General features: G+C 54.6%; 1 protein-coding gene across 7 annotated transcripts in view; it reads right to left on the reverse strand.

Moving 5' to 3' along the window:
- GRAMD4 (GRAM domain containing 4) overlaps positions 1–17,911 on the reverse strand; it is a 102,338-nt gene that overhangs the window by 74,188 nt on the left and 10,239 nt on the right. The window contains exons 1-2 of one of the 7 annotated variants that reach the window (XM_030915137.1): positions 17,538–17,636; positions 16,550–16,642 (exon numbers count right to left, since the gene is read on the reverse strand). The exons of 4 other annotated variants lie outside the window; for them this stretch is intronic. The gene's annotated coding sequence lies outside the window, so the exon portion shown is untranslated. Of the gene's footprint in view, positions 1–16,549; positions 16,643–17,152; positions 17,173–17,537; positions 17,660–17,911 lie in introns of those variants that run through there. 2 more of the 7 variants (XM_030915138.1, XM_030915140.1) reach the window with 2 other exon arrangements.

The raw sequence follows: 17,911 nt of genomic DNA on the forward strand, positions 1-17,911 counted from the left end.
CTATGGCGCCAGAACCCGAGGGAACCCAGAGGACACTATGGCGCCAGAACCCGGGCAAACCCGGAGGACGCTATGGCGCCAGAAACTGGGAGAACCTACAGGATATTCTGCTTTGTGAAAGGAGGAAGTCATAAATAGACAGACACTGTGAGATTCCACTTATCTGCAGTCCCCAAAGGAGTGAAAGGCACAGAGACAGGAAGTGGACTGGGGGGTGTCAGGGGTGAAGAGAGGCTCTGGAGAGTCAGTGCTCCGTGGGTGTGGACTTTCGGTTGCAGAAGATCAAACGTTCCGGGGATGAATGGTAGTGACGGTTGCAGAACAGTGTGAGTGTGTTTAATGCCACTAAATGACACACTCAGAAATGGTTAAGATGGTACATTGTGTTTTGTCTATTTTACCACGATTTATACAGAGAGAGAGAGAAAACCAATTCTCTCTTTGAAAATCTACAAATTGAATGTAATTTCCCTCAAAAGAAAAACAACAGATTTTAGAAGAACCAAGACAATCTGGATCTAAGGTTTATAGGGAAAAATAAACAAGCCAAATAGCCAGGAAAATCCTGAAAAGCCAGATTGATGGGGGGAGGCCAGCCCGCCAGCCCTGCCACGCAAACGCAACGGGGCAGCAGCCATGTTCGAAGCATGTTAATGGTGCATGAACAGACAACAGAGCGACGAGAAGGTACAAAAACAGACTCAGACCCAGTCGTGATAAGAGGCATTTTAACAGGAGGGCATGAGATAAATCACTCCACCAACCACGTTGGGACATCTAGGAAGCTACCTAGAAAAAGAGAAGGCTGGCTCCATACCTCACACCTTCCCAAAATAAATTCAAATTAGACCAAAGATTTGAATGCAGAACAGGGAAAGCACGAATGTAGCAAAGGTGGCCCTGGAGGGGCACTCATAACCTTGGCACCGACAAGGTCTGTCCCAGCGAGACATGGAACACAATAAAAGAGAAGCTACATTATGTTAAAAACAAATGTTTGCAAGGCAAACACCTCCGTAAGCAGTCAGATATAAATGATAACGTGGGGAAAAAACGTTTCAACACACATCACGAAGGATTCATTTGCCTGCCATGGATAAACATTCCGATAGAGAAATGGACATAGACCAGGTATGGCGGCTCACGCCTGTCATCCCAGCACTTCGGTAGGCCAGGGCAGGCAGAGAGCGAGGTCAGGAGTTCGAGACCAGTCTGGCCAACATGGTGAAACCCCATCTCTACTAAAAATACAAAAAGTAGCCAGGCGTGGTGATGCGTGCCTGTAGGCCCAGCTACTCAGGAGGCTGAGGCAGAAGAATTGCTTGAACCAGGAGGTTGCAGTGAGTCGAGATTGCGCCACTGCACTCCAGCCTGGAAGACAGAGACTCTGTCTCAAAAAAAAAAACAAAAGAGAGAGAAAATGGATAAAAGATAAAGGAAAAACAAACAGCTCTTAAACATATGAAAAGATGATTAACCTTCACTTATAATGAGAGAAATACAATTTTTTTTTTTTGAGACAGAGTCTCGCTCTGTCACCCAGGCTGGAGTGCAGTGGTACGATCACAGCTAACCACAATCTCGATCTCCCAGGCTCAGTGATCCTCCTGTCTCAGCCTCCCGAGTTGCTGAGACTACAGGTGCACGCCACCATGCTCAGCTACTTTTTGTTCTTTTTGTGAAGACAGGGTTTTGCCATGTTACCTAGGCTGGTCCCGAACTCCTGGACAACAAGGTCTCCCAAAGTGTTGGGGTTACAGGTATCAGTCACCATGTCCAGCCGATAAATACAAACTAAATTGCTTTGAGAAACCACTTCCCCAAAAGACTGGCAAAGAGGCACAGCATGTGGGTGTGGGGTCAGGGGACACAGGCTCTGTCCTACGTGGAGTGGCATGGAGGGAAATTTTGCAATATCCAACGAAACGGCGCTTTAACTTCCAGAAAGCTTTCCTAGTCTCTCACACACACGATGGTGGCAGGGCAAGGCCATCTCCCAGCAGCATCGTTTTCATGACAGCAAAAAGGCTGGATCCACCCATGTGGGGACAGTCCACAGTGCAGCCCCACAGCCTAGCAAGGAGCGAGGACCCGTGTGCACCACCATGGAGAGTGCACCGCCGACGCAGTCCCTCGCCAGCACGTGCCTGGCCATGTGTCTATGGAAACAAGGAGGAGGAGAGGAGAAAAAAGACAAAGATGGAAGTATGCCCAAGAGCTGCCCAGGAAAGGCTGGCGTGGAAGCAGGACCGACAGAGGCCTCTGGAGGCAGGAACTGGAGGCTGAAGCCTTGACCCATGGTGAGTTTGGAATCCTGAAAGCATCAACTATTCTATAGTAAACTAAATTTTTTAACTTGAATAAAAGTTTTTTTTAGAGACAAGGTCTTACTCTGTCACCCAGGCTGGAGTGCAGTGGCATAATCACAGCTCACTGCAACCTTGAACTCCTGGGCTTAAGGAATCCTCCCACTTCAGTCACCCAAGTAGCCAGGGCTACAGGTGTGAGCCACCACGCTTGGCGAATTTTTTTTTTTTTTTTTCTGAGACAGAGTCTCGCTCTTATTGCCCAGGCTGGAGTGCAGTGGTGCGATCTCACCTCACTGTAACCTCCGCCTCCCAGGTTCAAGCGATTCTCCTGCCTCAGCCTCCTGAGTGGCTGAGATCACAGGCACGCACCACCATGCCTGGCTAATTTTTGTATTTTTAGTAGAGATGGGGTTTCACTGTGTTGGTCAGGCTGGTCTTGAACTCCTGACCTCAGGTGATCCCCCAACCTTGGCCTCCCAAAGTGCTGGGATTACAGGCGTGAACCACCACACCTGGTCTAATTTTTTAATTAAATTTAAATTTTTAATAAGAAAAATTAAAATAAAAACAAAACCCAAAACACCCTAATTCATATGGCAGAGAATCTTACCTAAGACCTAAACCAGAGGTTCTCAAAGTGTGGCCCAGGAACCCTAGGGATTCCTTTCGGGGGACCCACAAGATCAAAACTATTCCAGTGATAACCCGAAAATGCCTTTCCCACACTTGCCCCCTGGCAGCTGCGTGGCGTGACGCGGCGGCCAACAGGTCACAGAAGACAAGGCAAGCCAGCCGTCTCCTGACAAATGAGACCCCGAGGAGAGCTGCAAAATGTCGGCACCCCTCTTCGCTAATTCTTTTTTCAAGCAGTGATTTTTTTTTTTTTTTTTTTGAGACGGTGTCTCGCTCTGTAAGCCAAGCTGGAGTGCAGTGGTACAATCTCGGCTCACTGCAACCTCCACCTCCCAGATTCAAGTGATTCTCCTGCCTCAGCCTCCCGAGTAGCTGGGACTATAGGCACCTGCCACCACATCTGGCTAATTTTTGTATTTTTAGTAGAGACAGGGTTTCACCATATTGGCCAAGCTGGTCTTGAACTCCTGACCTTGTGATCCGCCCGCCTTGGCCTCCCAAAGTGCTGGGATTACAGGTGTGAGCCACTGCACCTGGCCCCAAGTAGTGATTTTTTTAAAAAGAAAAATATGCTATTTATGTTAACATGTAATAGATTTATAGTTGCATATTTCAGTAAATTAATAAATCTTTTCAAATGTCTTAGTTTTGACTTCTAATAGCGAGTAGCAATGAATACACCCCAGAGGCACAAAGACTCGCCAGTGTCCTCCATCACTTGAGGCTGTAAGGGGCTCCGGGACCTGGGCTTAGCACCTGAGTGTACAGGATGCACCTGCAGCCTTGCTCCACTGTCTCCTCCATGCCTGCCTGTGCACTGTCTGTGCTTCCCCCACTCAGCATTCCCGACCCTCTTTTGGTAAGGACCCTGCTCTCCACTGGAAATGACCCATCCCGTGGTGAGAGGCTGCCAGTCACATGCTCTGTCTCATCACGGGAATGAAGCCACAAGGGAAGTAGGAGGAGGTGTGGAGGGTGAAAAAGCACCATGTGAAAGGAGGGGGAGACCAGCGACCCAGCCAGAGCACCCCAAGCAGCTCCACACCGCAGGCCCCTGGCCCCAAGCTGGCAAAGCCCCCCTCTGCTTAAGCAAATCTGTGGGGGGGCCTTTCTATTTTGCATGCTCTCTCTGCTGGGGCTTTGGGAGACCCTCAGCAGTGGCCCACGTCCCACCACTGGAACAGGGTGACAGCTCCAGGTGACAGCTGCGGGCACTGGTCACAGGCAGGTGATTCTCTCACAGCAGGGCACAGGTGTCACCAGCCTTTAAAAGTCAAGGCATAAAACAGTTGATTCCCAAGACAGACACCTCGGGAAGAATACTTTTATGACTAAAAGACTCTTCCACTCTCCACAGGACCCTTTGACAAATAACCAGCAAGCTTCCTGGTGGCTTTAAGGTAAGATCAGATTCACAGTCATCGACTTTACAGACAATCCTATGGGGAGAAAGTGCCGCTGGTGGCAAGACACACATGAGATTCTCACTGACTCGTGACTAAGGAGTCCCCACGCGGGGAAAGCCTTCCGACGGTCACTTTTCTGCAAAAGCAGTCACACCTCACAACACGCCTTTGCTCCAGCGACAGCAAACATGGAACTGAACTCGTGGGCACGTGGGGCCATCGTGCTCCATGGTGCTGACTTGTGGAAACATTTCAATCTCCATCTTCCGGACAGAACCAAGATGCTCATTTCAGAGAATGGAGCTAATACATTAAATGCAGGTTGCTAGGTAATTTTTCACCAGGTAATTTTAATTCTCAAAAAAGTTAGTATCAGCCGGGCACGGTGGCTCACGCCTGTAATCCCAGCACTTTGGTAGGCCGAGGCGGGTGGGTCACCTGAGGTCAGGAGTTCGAGATCAGCCCAGCCAACAGGGTGAAATCCCATTTCTACTAGAAATACAACAACACAAAAATTAGCCCGGCGTGGTGGCAGGAGCCTGTAATCCCAGCTACTCAGGAGGCTGAGGCAGGAGAATCACTTGAACCTGGGAGGCAGAGGTTGCAGTGAGCCAAGATCATGACACTGTACTCTAGCCTGGGGGACAAGAGTAAGACTCTGTCTAAAAAAAAAGAAAAAAAAAAAATAGTATCTAAAAGCACAACTATGAAACGACCAGCTCAAGGCCTGAAGAGCCACAAGCCACCTGCCAATTGCGTAACTGACAACGCAAGCAATCTCACACACAGGCCCTGCCTGTGCCTAGGACGGCCCAACGGCAGAAATATCTGGGCCCCCCATTGGTCCCATCTGTTGACAAAGGTTCCAAAAATCTACTTCTTGTGTGCCAGGGATTCTGTCAAGGTCTTAGGATGTCCTGATCCAATCCTCCATCTCTGTCACTGCCTCTGTGTCAGACAGTTTCCTGGGACCCAATCCTCCTCTGGGGGTGCTGCACGGCACTGAGCTGGTGGGCACCAGAGGCCACCAGAAGAGCTCACAGCCCCACCACCCGCAACCCTGGCCCTCTGGGTGTGGGGCGGCTCCTGTCTCTCGCGTTACCCTTTTCCCTTGCATCTCCCCTCCTGGTTCCCCTTCTTTCAGCCCCAGCCTGAAACCCACCACGTAGCTGCTAAGGGTGCTCTCCAGACAAGGCCAGCTCCGCCCTTCCCCGCTGGCCCGCACGGGTTTGAGGACTTGACTTACAGCTTCAGCTCCTAGTTCTGATTTCAGATACGTTTGCCCCTCGAGGAGCCTGGAGCTGCACCACAGGCTCTGTCTGACCTCAGGGTCTCCCCACCTTCTCAACAAGCTCCTTCCCCCAAGCAGACCCCCACATACCTCAACTAACCAGAAGTTACCACCTAGACCCACGGGTGAGCTAGGAGCCGGCAGTCAGCAAATCACAGCAAATCAAGCCAGTAACCAACCAGCACTGCTTTTCTCCAAAGTGGGAGAGAAAGCAACTTAGGGGCCTCCAGGCCAGGACTCATCCTGGACAAGGTCTTACGGCTTGCACAATTAGAATCCTCTGGCAACAAACACCGAAGTGCAAATGACAAGTCCATCCACCCTTCCCTCTTGCTCTCCATTTCACAGACACTCCCTCACTCCACTTATCAGAGCAGCAAAAGACACCCAAACATGTCACTCGAATTCTCATTAAATTTTCACCAAAACAACGCCACCCGGCCAGGTGCAGTGGCTCACACCTGTAATCTTATCCCTTTGGGAGGCTGAGGTGGGCGGATCACTTGAGGCCACCAGTTTGAGACCAGCCTGGCCAACATGGAGAAACCCCATCTCTACTAAAAATACAAAGAATTAGCCAGGCGTGGTGGTATGCACCTGTAATCCCAGCTACTCAGGAGGCTGAGGCACAGCAATCACTTAAACCCAGGAGGTAGAGGTTGCAGTGAGCTGGGATTGTGCGACTGCACTCCAGCTTGGGCAACAGAGCAAGACTGTCTCAAGGCCACCAATGCCAAAACCTAATGGACTAAAAAACGCAACCAGAACATGCTACCTTGTACGGTGTTCTAAAGGCAAGTTCTACCAGCAGATAATGGGAAAAACAAAACAAAACCAAACCTACATGTCACCTAAACTTGCCCCGAGAAGGTAACTTGCAAATCAAACTGTACCTGTTTTTTTCCTAATTAAAACCATGCCTGAGGCCATTACAGGCTCACGCCTGTAATCCCAGCACTTTGGGAGGCTGAGACGGGCGGATCACGAGGCCAGGAGATCAAGACTATCCTGGCTAACACGGTGAAACCCCGTCTCTACTAAAAATACAAAAAATTAGCCGTGCACGGTGGCGGGCGCCTGTGGTCCCACCTGCTCGGGAGGCTGAGGTAGGAGAATGGCGGGAACCCGGGAGGCGGAGCTTGCAGTGAGCCAAGATGGCGCCACTGCACTCCAACCTGGGCGACAGAGCGAGACTCCATGTCAAAAAATAAAATAAAATAAAATAAATAAAACCATGCCAGAAAATCCCCTGAAACTTGAGCAAGAGAGACAGAAGGAGAGGGAACTACCACCCAATGAAGTTTCTCTGGATCTAAAGAAGATTCCAACTCACCACATCATCTCGTCCCCATACGCCTTTGGGGGCTTCATAGCATTTTCTCCTTGGGGAAATCTTACCTCCTAAATGTCAAACTTAAACAAACCCTCTTTAAAACAGCCTTGCTCAGCAGCATGCCTCCTGCCAGGAGGGACACAGGGCACTGAGCAGGAGCTGGTCTGTATGCCACCTCCAGGGCCCACACTTGGCACCTGCAAGGCTCCAGCAGCCAAGGAAACTTCTCACTCCTGCTGAGCCACTTTACAACCCTCCACGTCAAGGGACCCAAAGGTCTGGCTGCAGATTCCCAGGGGAGGGCAGGACTTATTGAAAGCAGGCGTGGAGACCTGGCTTAACCAGTCGAGCAGGTTGATGGATGGATGGACGCTGAGAAGGGTGGCTCCCGATTCCACCTGGAGGCAGCAGCTGAGCCAGCCCTGCAGCCATCCAAGCTCCGCAAAGGAGTGGAGGTCTCAGTGACAGGTGGAAAAAAGGCCCCAAGAGGACAAAAGAATGCTGCTTTTAAAGCCTAATCTCGGTGGGGCATGGTGGCTCACACCTGTAATCCCAGCACTTTGGGAAACTGAGGCCAGTGGATTACCTGAGGTCAGGAATTCAAGACCAGCTTGGCCAACATGGTGAAATCCCATCTGTACTAAAAATACAAAAATTAACTGGGGGCCGGGCGCAGTGGCTCAAGCCTGTAATCCCAGCACTTTGGGAGGCCGAGACGGGTGGATCACGAGGTCAGGAGATCGAGACCATCCTGGCTAACACGGTGAAACCCCATCTCTACTAAAAATACAAAAAACTAGCCGGGCGAGGTGGCGGGCGCCTGTAGTCCCAGCTACTCTGGAGGCTGAGGCCGGAGAATGGCATAAACCCGGGAGGCGGAGCTTGCAGTGAGCTGAGATCTGGCCACTGCACTCCAGCCCGGGCGACAGAGCAAGACTCCGTCTCAAAAAAACAACAACAACAAAAAAATTAACTGGGTGTGGTGGCATGCGCCTGTAGTCCCACGTACTCAGGAGGCTGAGGCAGGAGAATCATTTGAACTCGGGGGTGGAGACTGCAGTGAGCTGAGATTGTGAGATCGCGCCACTGCACTCCAGCCTGGGCAACAGAGCACATGAGACTTCGTCTCAAAAAAAGAAAAAAAGAAAAAAAAGGCTAATCTCTAAATTCCAAAAGGAAACATGATTCTATCAACTGGTTCAGCTGAGAAGAGAAAGACCACTCCAGCCCCTGCCAAGCACTCAACCACCCAGGAGGCACCGGCACCCACCCACAGAGGGTTGGTGACAAAGACTTCGGGCCTGTGGCCAGATGGCCCTGGAGTCCCTGCAGGACCCTGCAGAAAGGGCCGCCGGTGACATCTGTCATCCTGGCCACACTTATGTCTGTGGAAACTGATGGCTATCAGCCTCATAAATGTGATTTCACCAGGTGAGACTCCAGCCCCGGAAGGCACAAGCCAGCAGCCAGAGTCCCTATCCACGGGAAGCAGGGGGCTGGGCCCAGCTAGTCCTTGTCCTCATGGTCAATCCAGGCAGCAGAGAAACTGCGCCAGGCAGCCCTCTGACCTCCCATCACGGTGCTGATCCAGAACAATGCACAATGATTCCAACAATGTGTCCACAGAGTGAATTATGAGAAAGTGAACCCATCCTAATACACTGAAGCAACACTTCCAGCACAGAGAGCGTCCAGGGTCTGGCTGCCCGTCCCACCAGGATAGCAGATTCTTTCTCATCCTCTGCAAGCCCCTCGGCCAGCACCCACTCCTCAGCCTCCCTGGGTGAACTAGGAAGGTGGCCAGGGTACAGAAACAGCATTGGGTGTTAAGGCCAGGGACCTGGAGGACCTCGCTTAGTGGCTGGCTCTGAGACCTGGACAAGTCACGTAGCACCCTGGTACCTGTCAGACGGGGTGCCCACCTGCCCGTGCCATCACCTGCCCATGCCATCACCTGCCCGTGCCATCACCTGCCCATGCCATCACCTGCCCGTGCCATCACCTGCCCGTGCCATCACCTGCCCGTGCCATCACCCGCCTGTGTGACCTGAGCTTATGATTCTCTGGGTGTTTGAATCTTGGCCTCCTGACCGGCTGCAGGGGTCCCTGCGATGATTTGGTGGGGCAACTGGAAAGGGCTGTTCTGGTGGCTGTGGGGGGCGGGGTCAGGTGCTCAGACGGTTCAGGGCAGGAAGAGGGGACTCCCATGGGTGTGCCCAAAGCCAACCTCACCTAGGGCTGAGCTGCCTTGAGGGGAGCCTGTTTTTCTCTCAAAACGCGTAATCCTCTCACCTCTGCACCCCCGTGTCCCTACTAACCACCAGGCCCAGAACATCAGGGCACCACCTCCCCTTTCCAGACACAGGGCCAGGCCTATGGGCTGCAGGATGAGAGTCCTTTGGGTGGGGGACCTTTGTGGCATTACAGGGAGATTCACAACCCAGGAAAATAAAGTTGGAAGAGGCACTATGTCCAGGGGCAGCCAAGTTAAACAACAGTCCCGGCAGCCCATCTCCCCCACGTCCCCACCTGGATTGTTTCAGAACCCTGTGGCGTGGACACCTGCTGTGTCGCATGGTCTCTATCTGTAGTTAGCTCCCACACCCGCCCTGGGATTGAAAACGTGCCCCTGGCTGGGCATGGTGGCTCACGCCTGTAATCCCAGAACTCTGGGAGGCCAAGGAGGGCAGATCACGGGGTCAGGAGACCGAGACCATCCTGGCTAACACGGTGAAACCCCATCTCTACTAAAAATACAAAAAATTAGCCAGGCGTGGTGGCGGGCGCCTGTAGTCTCAGCTACTCAGGAAGCTGAGGCAGGAGAATGGCGTGAACCCATGAGGCGGAGCTTGCAGTGAGCTGAGATGGCACCACTGCATTCCAGCCTGGGTGACAGAGCGAGACTCCGTCTCAAAAAAAAAAAAAAAGAAAGAAAACGTGCCCCTCTTGGGCACCTGCCACTGACTTCACTTCCCCACCCTGCGTCTCCAGGGGAAGGGCACATTCTCCCCCGGACCACATGTGGGGCTGGGGTGCAGACCCAACTTCCCTACTGCTTTGCCTCGAGGCCAGACCACACAGTCCGTAGGAGTCAGGCACGGCAGGTACCTTGGTGACGGAGCACTGCACTCAGAGCAGCAGAAACAAATCTGGTGCAGTCAGAAGGCCCAGGTCCCGATGCACTGGTTACCAGCAGCAGACACAGGCATGGCAAACCACAGACAGCAAAAGAGTGCTGGCTGGGCCGGAGCCACTCCAAAGCGCTTCAGAACATGTGGGGCGCCCTTCCCGACTCCCGGCCCCAGCTCGCCATGCTGCCCCCTCCCCACTGGGCTTGCAGGGCACCAACCCTCCCCTCCCTCCTAGGAGATGCCAACTCGCCCGGGACCAGGACAGCCCCAGCCTCCATCTCCAGTCCGGCCCCCCTAGCTCCCCAGGGCAGGACAGATGCCAGGGCCAACTGTCCTGAAACCAAGCTCCGCTTTACCCCTGGACATCTCTGTACCCAAAGCCTCCTGAAACACCTGCCCCCCCACGACCAGAGGTCCCTCACCACCCACACAGGCAATGCTCCTTCCTCTACCAAGGGCCCCCCAGAAGGCCAGAAGCCTCCCCCTACCCCAGCCCTCCTCTGGCCGCTGCCCCCGCCACTGCACAAATGCCAAGGATCCCTGAGCACACCTGGCCCTTCACACCCGTGTGCTTGCATTCCTGCCCTGGCATAGAATGCTCTTTATCATCACCCACCCCAACCCCCCACCCGCCCACTTCCACCTTTCCTTCCACAAAAACAGGGGCAGGGAGGAAGGGCCTGCCAGGCAGGTATGGCCTGTGGGCAGAGCTACGGCAGGTGACAGTGTGGACTCAGGCAGGGAAGGGAGCGCACAGGACACACAGAGCTGGGGCAGGAGCCGGGCCTGGGGCAGCTGGGGAGGGGCTGGTGGGATGCTGGGTATCAAGGCTGGCTCTGCTTGATGGTTATCCCAGAGGTTCCCACTACCTTATTAAAAATAATGAAAATATGGCCGGGTGAGGTGGCTCACGCTTGTAATCCCAGAACTTTGGGAGGCCGAGGCGGGCGGATCACCTGAGGTCAGGAGTTCAAGACCAGTCTGGCCAACATGGTGAAACCCCGTCTCTACTAAAAAAAAATACAAAAATTAGCCCAGCGTGGAGATGCACACCTGTAATCCTAGCTACTCGGGAGGCTGAAGCAGGAGAATCACTTGAACCCAGGAGGCAGAGGCTGCAGTAAGCTGAGATCCCACCACTGCACTCCAGCCTGGATGACTGAGCGAGACTCCATCTTAAAATAATAAATAAAAATAATGAAAATAGACAAGAGAGGCGGATGCACAGACCCCCAACAGCAGCACAGACCCCAGGCCAAGGACGCATCCCATTCTATGCCCCGGAAGCCCAAATGATGACAAGGGGAAGAGGACTTGGCCCACAAGGCTCCTCCCTTAGAAGGCTGCCCCAACACTGAACGTCACTATGGGAAGGACACTGAACGTAGCGCTGGCCCACCCCTGCCCGCCCGCCAGGGGACTGCTGGTAGGCCCTGCGGCAGGAGTTGGGGGGTCCCACCTGCCCTCCCTGTGCGGCAGGCCCAGTGGAGAAGAGGCACTCAGAGACCACCTGCCAAATGGTCAAGAACAACGTCCCTTTCCCTGTCCAGCTGCAGAAACTGGGATGTCTCTCAGAGAGACTGCCTGCAACAAGGGCCACCCGCAAGGAATCTTCTGCTTAACGCGAGGCTCTGGGGAGAAGGAACCAGGCAGGGGAGAATCCCGTGATGGTTCATCAGGCCTCAAAATCAGAACTTACGACTTTTTAAACGTTTCAGAACGACTTACCTTTCTGCTACTGGTAAAGGGGAAAGGTCTGCAAATCAAATAACAGTAAACAAGGATTCGATGTTACTTAAGCAAACACGTTATTCTCAAGTATTTGAGAATGGTGTGGATAAAACCAATTCCTTTTATGTTTTTGTTCAAATGCTTTCTTTTTTGAAAGCCTGCATGGAGAGTTCTAATTTAGGTTATGTTGGTGAACAAAAATAATCACAATGTGGGGTTTGTATCTTCTAATTATACAGAATTTAGGACAAAATATTCATGTAAGTGATTCTGGAATACTTTATAAATAGGTCATATAGGCTCTTTTCATTGCCAAAATTCTTGAAACTCAGTGCAGCAGAGTCATTGTCTCCATGTGGAACTGAAAGCAAGGCAGGCAGCCAGCAGCCCCTCCACGATGCCGGCCACAAATCAGCCGACACCGGGGTTTTTAAAGCCCCTTGCGGAGCTGGTCACCACACAGGTGGGCCACAGAGTTCCGAGACTCTCGGGAGAGAAATCCTGCTTCTGCAGGCACAGAGGATGTGGTTCCTCCCTGATGCAGTCGGAACAGTGAAAACATTCAGGAGAGAAACTGAATCAAGCCCCTCCCAGCTGCGAATGACTGAGTTCACCACACAGCCACAGCAGGGCTTCCTCACCTTCCTCACCATGACTCAGTGCGAACAACTCACTTCATTCTTTCTTTTTTTTTTTTTTTCGAAACAGGGTCTCCTCCCTCTGTTTTCCCAGGCTGGCTCCAAACGCCTGGGCTCCATGGATCCTTCCTCCTTAGCCTCACAAGAAGCTGGGACCACAGGCACGCGCCACTGCACCCAGCTCTGCTGTTTTTAATCATACAATTAAGTAGTCAATTATTTAAAAATACACACTTGCGCAACTTAAAAGAACCACACTTATTTGTCAATTAAGTCAGCTGGGCTGGTGGCAGTGGCAGTGGGCCTCATTCCCTGGGGCACTCTGGGGGTGTAACCCTATGGGGACTGTGCCCCATCTGTGGCATGACCTAACCCGAGCCCCGGTGGCCCTGCTGAGCTGGGCCTCAGGATGGGGTCTCAACTCCGGTGACATCAACCAACTCTCCTGGAACGTGCCGTGATGCCCTTGACAAGTGTGGGGACCTGGGGGTGAGAGGGAGGGCCTTGCTGCATACAGCTTGCAGGCACAGGAGGGGACACACCAGTCCTGGGCTAGGCCCCAACGTCCCATTGATGCCATGGATGCTTTCTGACTGTCCCTGGGCACGGCTGGGCACAGCTAACTGAGGGGTGCGGGGGGTAGCCTTTCTGGGCTTTTTTTTTTTTTTTTTTTTTGAGACAGAGTCTTGCTCTATCACCCAGGCTGGAGTGCAGTGGCTTAATCTCAGCTCACTGCAACCTCCACCCCCCGAGTTCAAGCGATTCTCGTGCCTCAACCTCCGGAGTAGCTGGGATTACCGGTGCCCGCCACCACGCCCGGCTAATTTTTATTTTCATTAGAGATGAGGTTTTGCCATGTTGGCCAGGCTGGTCTCCAACTCCTGACCTCAGGTGATCCACCTGCCTCGGCCTCCCAAAGTGCTGGGATTCCAGGCGTGAGCCACTGCACCCGGCCCGGGGGTGGCCTTTCTGAGGGGTGCAACCTAGGACTTCAGCAATGTCTGTTGGCCTCTGCCTCACAGAGCTTCAGTAAATTAGTCCAAATGAATTCGGTAAATCTGTCCAAACCAACAAACCCCAATTTTCTGATGCAGCCGTAATGTAACTTTTTTGAGACAAGGTCTCACTCTGTCACCCAGGCTGGAGTGCAGGGGTGATCACAGCTCACTGTAGCCTCAATCTCCCAGGCTCAAGCGATCCTCCCACCTCAGCCTCCCAAGGAGCTGGGACTACGACATGCACCACCACACCCAGCTAATGTTTTTTATTTTTAGTAGAGATGGAGTCTCACTATGTTGCCCAGGCTGCTCTCAAACTCCTGAGCTCACGCAGTCCTCCCCCACTCAGCCTCCCAAAGTGCTGGGATTACAGGCATGAGCCTCACTGCACCCAGCCCTGTTAATTTCTGTTAAGTCCCTGATGAGAGAATTTAAGATAAAGAGAGATTTCACTATCACACACTGGACCCCGTGGCTGAGAGGGGAGCGGTTTCCCACCTTAGGCCATTCCAGGGCTCTTGCCTTCTCTGGCTGTTTTTCGGGGTGTGTTTTTTTTTCTTTCTTTTTTTTCTTTTGAGACAGAGTCTCGCTCTATCACCCAGGCTGCAGTTGGGTGGTGCCATCTTGGCTTACTGCAATCTCCGCCTCCCAGGTTCGTGCGATTCTCGACCCACAGCCTCCTGAGTAGCTGGGATGACAGCTGCCACCACCATGCTGCTAATTTTTGTATTTTTAGTAGAAACGGGGTTTCACCATGTTGGCCAGGCTGGTCTCGAACTCCTGACCACAGACAATCCACCTGCCTTGGCCTCCCAAAGTGTTGGGATTACAGGTGTGAGCCAGCACGCCTGGCCTCTGGCTGTTTTTAAAAACTAGTAATGTCCATCATCCTTAGCTGTCCTCAGACAACACTGTGGACTCTCCCCCAGTCTCTCTGAGCTCCTCCTCCTCTCACCCATCACGCCCTGGTGGGACCTCTGCTGCTCTCTCCCTCCCCTGTTGACACTCACCTGGGCCCAGCCCAGGTTTCTCCCCTCCCATTCCCCTCCACCAGGCCACCAAACCAGGCCAGTCACGAGCAACCGGCAGACACTAGCTGACCGAGCGTCCACAGCAGCAGCCCAGGCCTGGTCACACACACAGCGGCCCAGGTCACCTCCTCCCTGGGACAGAGCTCCTGGCCAACCCCACCCTCGGGGTTAGTGGAATGCTCACCCATCCCCGGCACCTTCTCAGCTTTCTACCAAGGATCGGCTGGAGGAAGGGCACCGGGAGAGGTACCCAGCACTCCTGAACCCCAGCCACCAGCCATCTTCCCCCAGCTTCCCAATCAAAACCTCCCACCAAGAGGAGTCAGGCCGAGGGCCATCCATGTGGCCCCAGAGCTGTCACGGCCAACTCCCAGCTCGGCCCCTCTGGATGCAGGAGGCATGCAGGGCACAGGGCTGTCCAGGCAGCCCAGCAGCTGGTGTAGATGTGGGGGCAGGGCTCTGGACCCCGCAAGGCCAAGGCTTTCCTGACTGTCAGGGCTCTGCTCACCCGGGCCAACAGTGGGCAGGAATCATCCAGACTCAGGGATCCCAACCAGGCCAGGACCCATCCTCTAAGGCTATCGTAGGAGTTACAGGAGACGACAGGTCCTCCCCACCAACACACGCCGCAGGAACTAGGCAGCAAGGAGGGCCAGGTGGGGAGCTGGCTGAAGGGGTAGGGAGAAAGCTGCAGAAAGGGTGTTGACAGGAGGCCTCTCTGAGGGGCTGAGGGAGGGGAGGCAGGCAGGCTGCTACAGAGCAGGGCGGGGGCCGGGGCCAAGGTCCAGGCAGCACAGCAGGCCTAAGGGTGCACACAAAGCAGGTGGGTCACTTAGAAACCTCAGGAGTGGGCTGGGCCGGAAGAGTTAAGGATCCACCCCATGAGGCAGATGAGTGATCTTCTAAAATACTTAAATGAAGCAAACAGAGTGAGACTGGGGGTAGCCACAGGGCATGGGCCCTGCAGGCAGAGCTGGGAACTCGCAGACACCCGCTTACTCATCTGCAGAGCAGGGGCAGCATCGGCCCTTCCAGGGTCACTGCAGGGGTGGCAGCCACCCCCCACATCCCCTGGCCCCAGCAGGTCTTCAGATAATAGGGCCACCCACTCACCTTCTCCCTGGGCAGCCCTCCCCAACCCCACAGACAGCCCAGCCCCACACTGGGCCATCTGCCCTTGGGCCACTGAGGCGCAGCCCTCACACCCAGCACTCCCCCGTATCAGAGCTGCCCCGACGACACCCAGGACTCCCCCCAGGATCCAGAGCTCCCTCTTTAACAAGGCTCCAAGGCTTTTGGGAAGGCAGCAGCAACCGGAGGGACAAGGACACTGGGCCAGGGTCTCCCAACTCCGAAAAGGTCCTCCCTGGAGCACCAGCAGGCTGGGGAGTGTCGCCCACCCAGGTCCCCCCGCCGCCCCTGCTTCTCCCATCGGTACTGACGGAGAACCTGCTGCGTACCCAGCCCTCTGCCCAGTGCCACAGTGACGAGCTGTGGTTGCACTGCCAGGGGCCAGCACTTTACACAGGACCTCTCAAATGTTTACAAGAACTTTGCTATCACCAACCTTACCGTGGGAGGGGGTGGGGGGACGCTGGCAGAGGCCGGGTCACCAGCCCCAGGCCCCACAGCTATGACAGGACCTGGGAAGAAAGGCTTCGGCTCCAGCCCAGCCTGGGCCACATCCAGGCTCTTCCCAGCCCGGACTGATGCCAGTGTCACATGCCCTCCCGAGACCTGCGTCAGGAGAGCCTGAAGACCCCGGGGATGGAGAGGCGAGGCTGGGGCTCCTGGATCAGGCCAGGGAAGGAGGACGGAGGAAAGGGTGGGCACCCCTCAGCTCCAGGAACACTGGTCACCCCTGCCCCCCAACCAGGAACATCTTCAGATCGCTCATGCTCCAAAGGCAGCTGATGGCTAAGACTGTGAGGGACCGGGGTGGGGCCTTTTGAAAGCTTAGAAGGTGGCTGGCCAGAGGCCACAGCTCCCCTTTTGCCCTCTAGAGTGGTTTGACCCACTTCGCAGATCCCAATACGAACGGCACTCACCCGGGGCGGGTGCTCCAACAAGCCAGCCGGGTCTGCCCCGCATCCGCAGAGCTCAGCAGGCCTGCCACCTCCCTGTCCTTGCTGTGGCGCTGCCTGGAGGGACGTAAGAGGGACAGGCAGACAGGGACGGAGTTGTGCTGACCTCAGCTCTGCCCCTGCTGCCCTACCGGCTCCTCAGCCATTGGGTTGTGGGGGACACTGGGCAGTCACCAGGGTTACTTGGCTTCTCCCACGCTCCTAGAGTCTGACAGCAGATGGGGTGGCTGGGGGTAAGCCCCCAGGGCCCTCCCAGCCTGAGTCACAGCTCTAGATGTCAGGTTTACAGAGAGACTCTGGGACAGAGCCCCTGAAGGCAGCTCCATGTGGCGCCATCAGGGCTGGGGCTGTCCCAGAGTCTCTCTCTAATCCTGACATCTAGAGCCAAGTAGATACCACCTACTCCCGCCCCGCCTGTGCCCCTCCTGACCAGGCCCTGGCCCCCTGAACCCTCAGGCCTTTTGCCATCCTGTGATGTCAGTGCATCTGCCCAGACAGGGAGAATCAGGAGCCCTGTACCATCTTCCTGCGGCCCTGACCCAACACCTAGGCTTCTGGCGCACACACCTGTTTCACTTCCTCTCCACCAAACATCTGCCACCTCCACTGCTGGGCAGGTCAGGCTCCAGGGGCCAGCAACGACCACCAGTCAATTCCACCTGTTTCAACCCTACCTCAGTCCGGTGCCTCTGGGTCCCTCCCTCCTGTGCTGGGGTTGGCTGAGTGTGCCTGCCTAGGCTCCTCCCACAGGACAGGACAGGACAGGACAGGACAGGACAGGACGGAGCCTCGCCCACTGACCCCCATCCAGCCCACTGGCCCTCTGCCCCGGCCTGGGCCGCCTGCCAGGCACGCTGCTGGGGGAGGCCCTCCCCCTCAAGCCTTTGTCAGACTCTGACTATGCCCCTAGTTGGAAGAGAAGGGCTACAGAAAGCAAGCAGTGGACACGAACCTGGGCACTGAAGCTGGAACAGGACCCCAAAGGGCCTCCACCTCCCACAGCTGATGGCCCGGTGTCCACCTCCCACAGCTGATGGCCCGGTGTCACTCCAGATGGCCGGGCTTTTGGAACAGTCTTCCCCTTCCCATCCCCACACACTTAAACCTGACAGTTTCACTTCTTGGGTGGAGAACTTGTGAAATGACTCACACACCTTGCTGCGGTCCAGCAGCGGTTGGGGACACAACGTCACCTTCTACTCTGGGGCCCCAGATCACTGGCTCATCACAGCCTAGCGGGCACACATGCTCCACAGACCATAGGGCCTCCAGTCTTGTGGGGTCCACTCCCGCTGTCAGTTGAGCATTCCCTCCGGGCAGGGCATA

Source organism: Rhinopithecus roxellana, chromosome 13 (genome assembly GCF_007565055.1).
Source record: "Rhinopithecus roxellana isolate Shanxi Qingling chromosome 13, ASM756505v1, whole genome shotgun sequence".
In the NCBI taxonomy this organism is placed as follows: Eukaryota; Metazoa; Chordata; class Mammalia; order Primates; family Cercopithecidae; genus Rhinopithecus; species Rhinopithecus roxellana.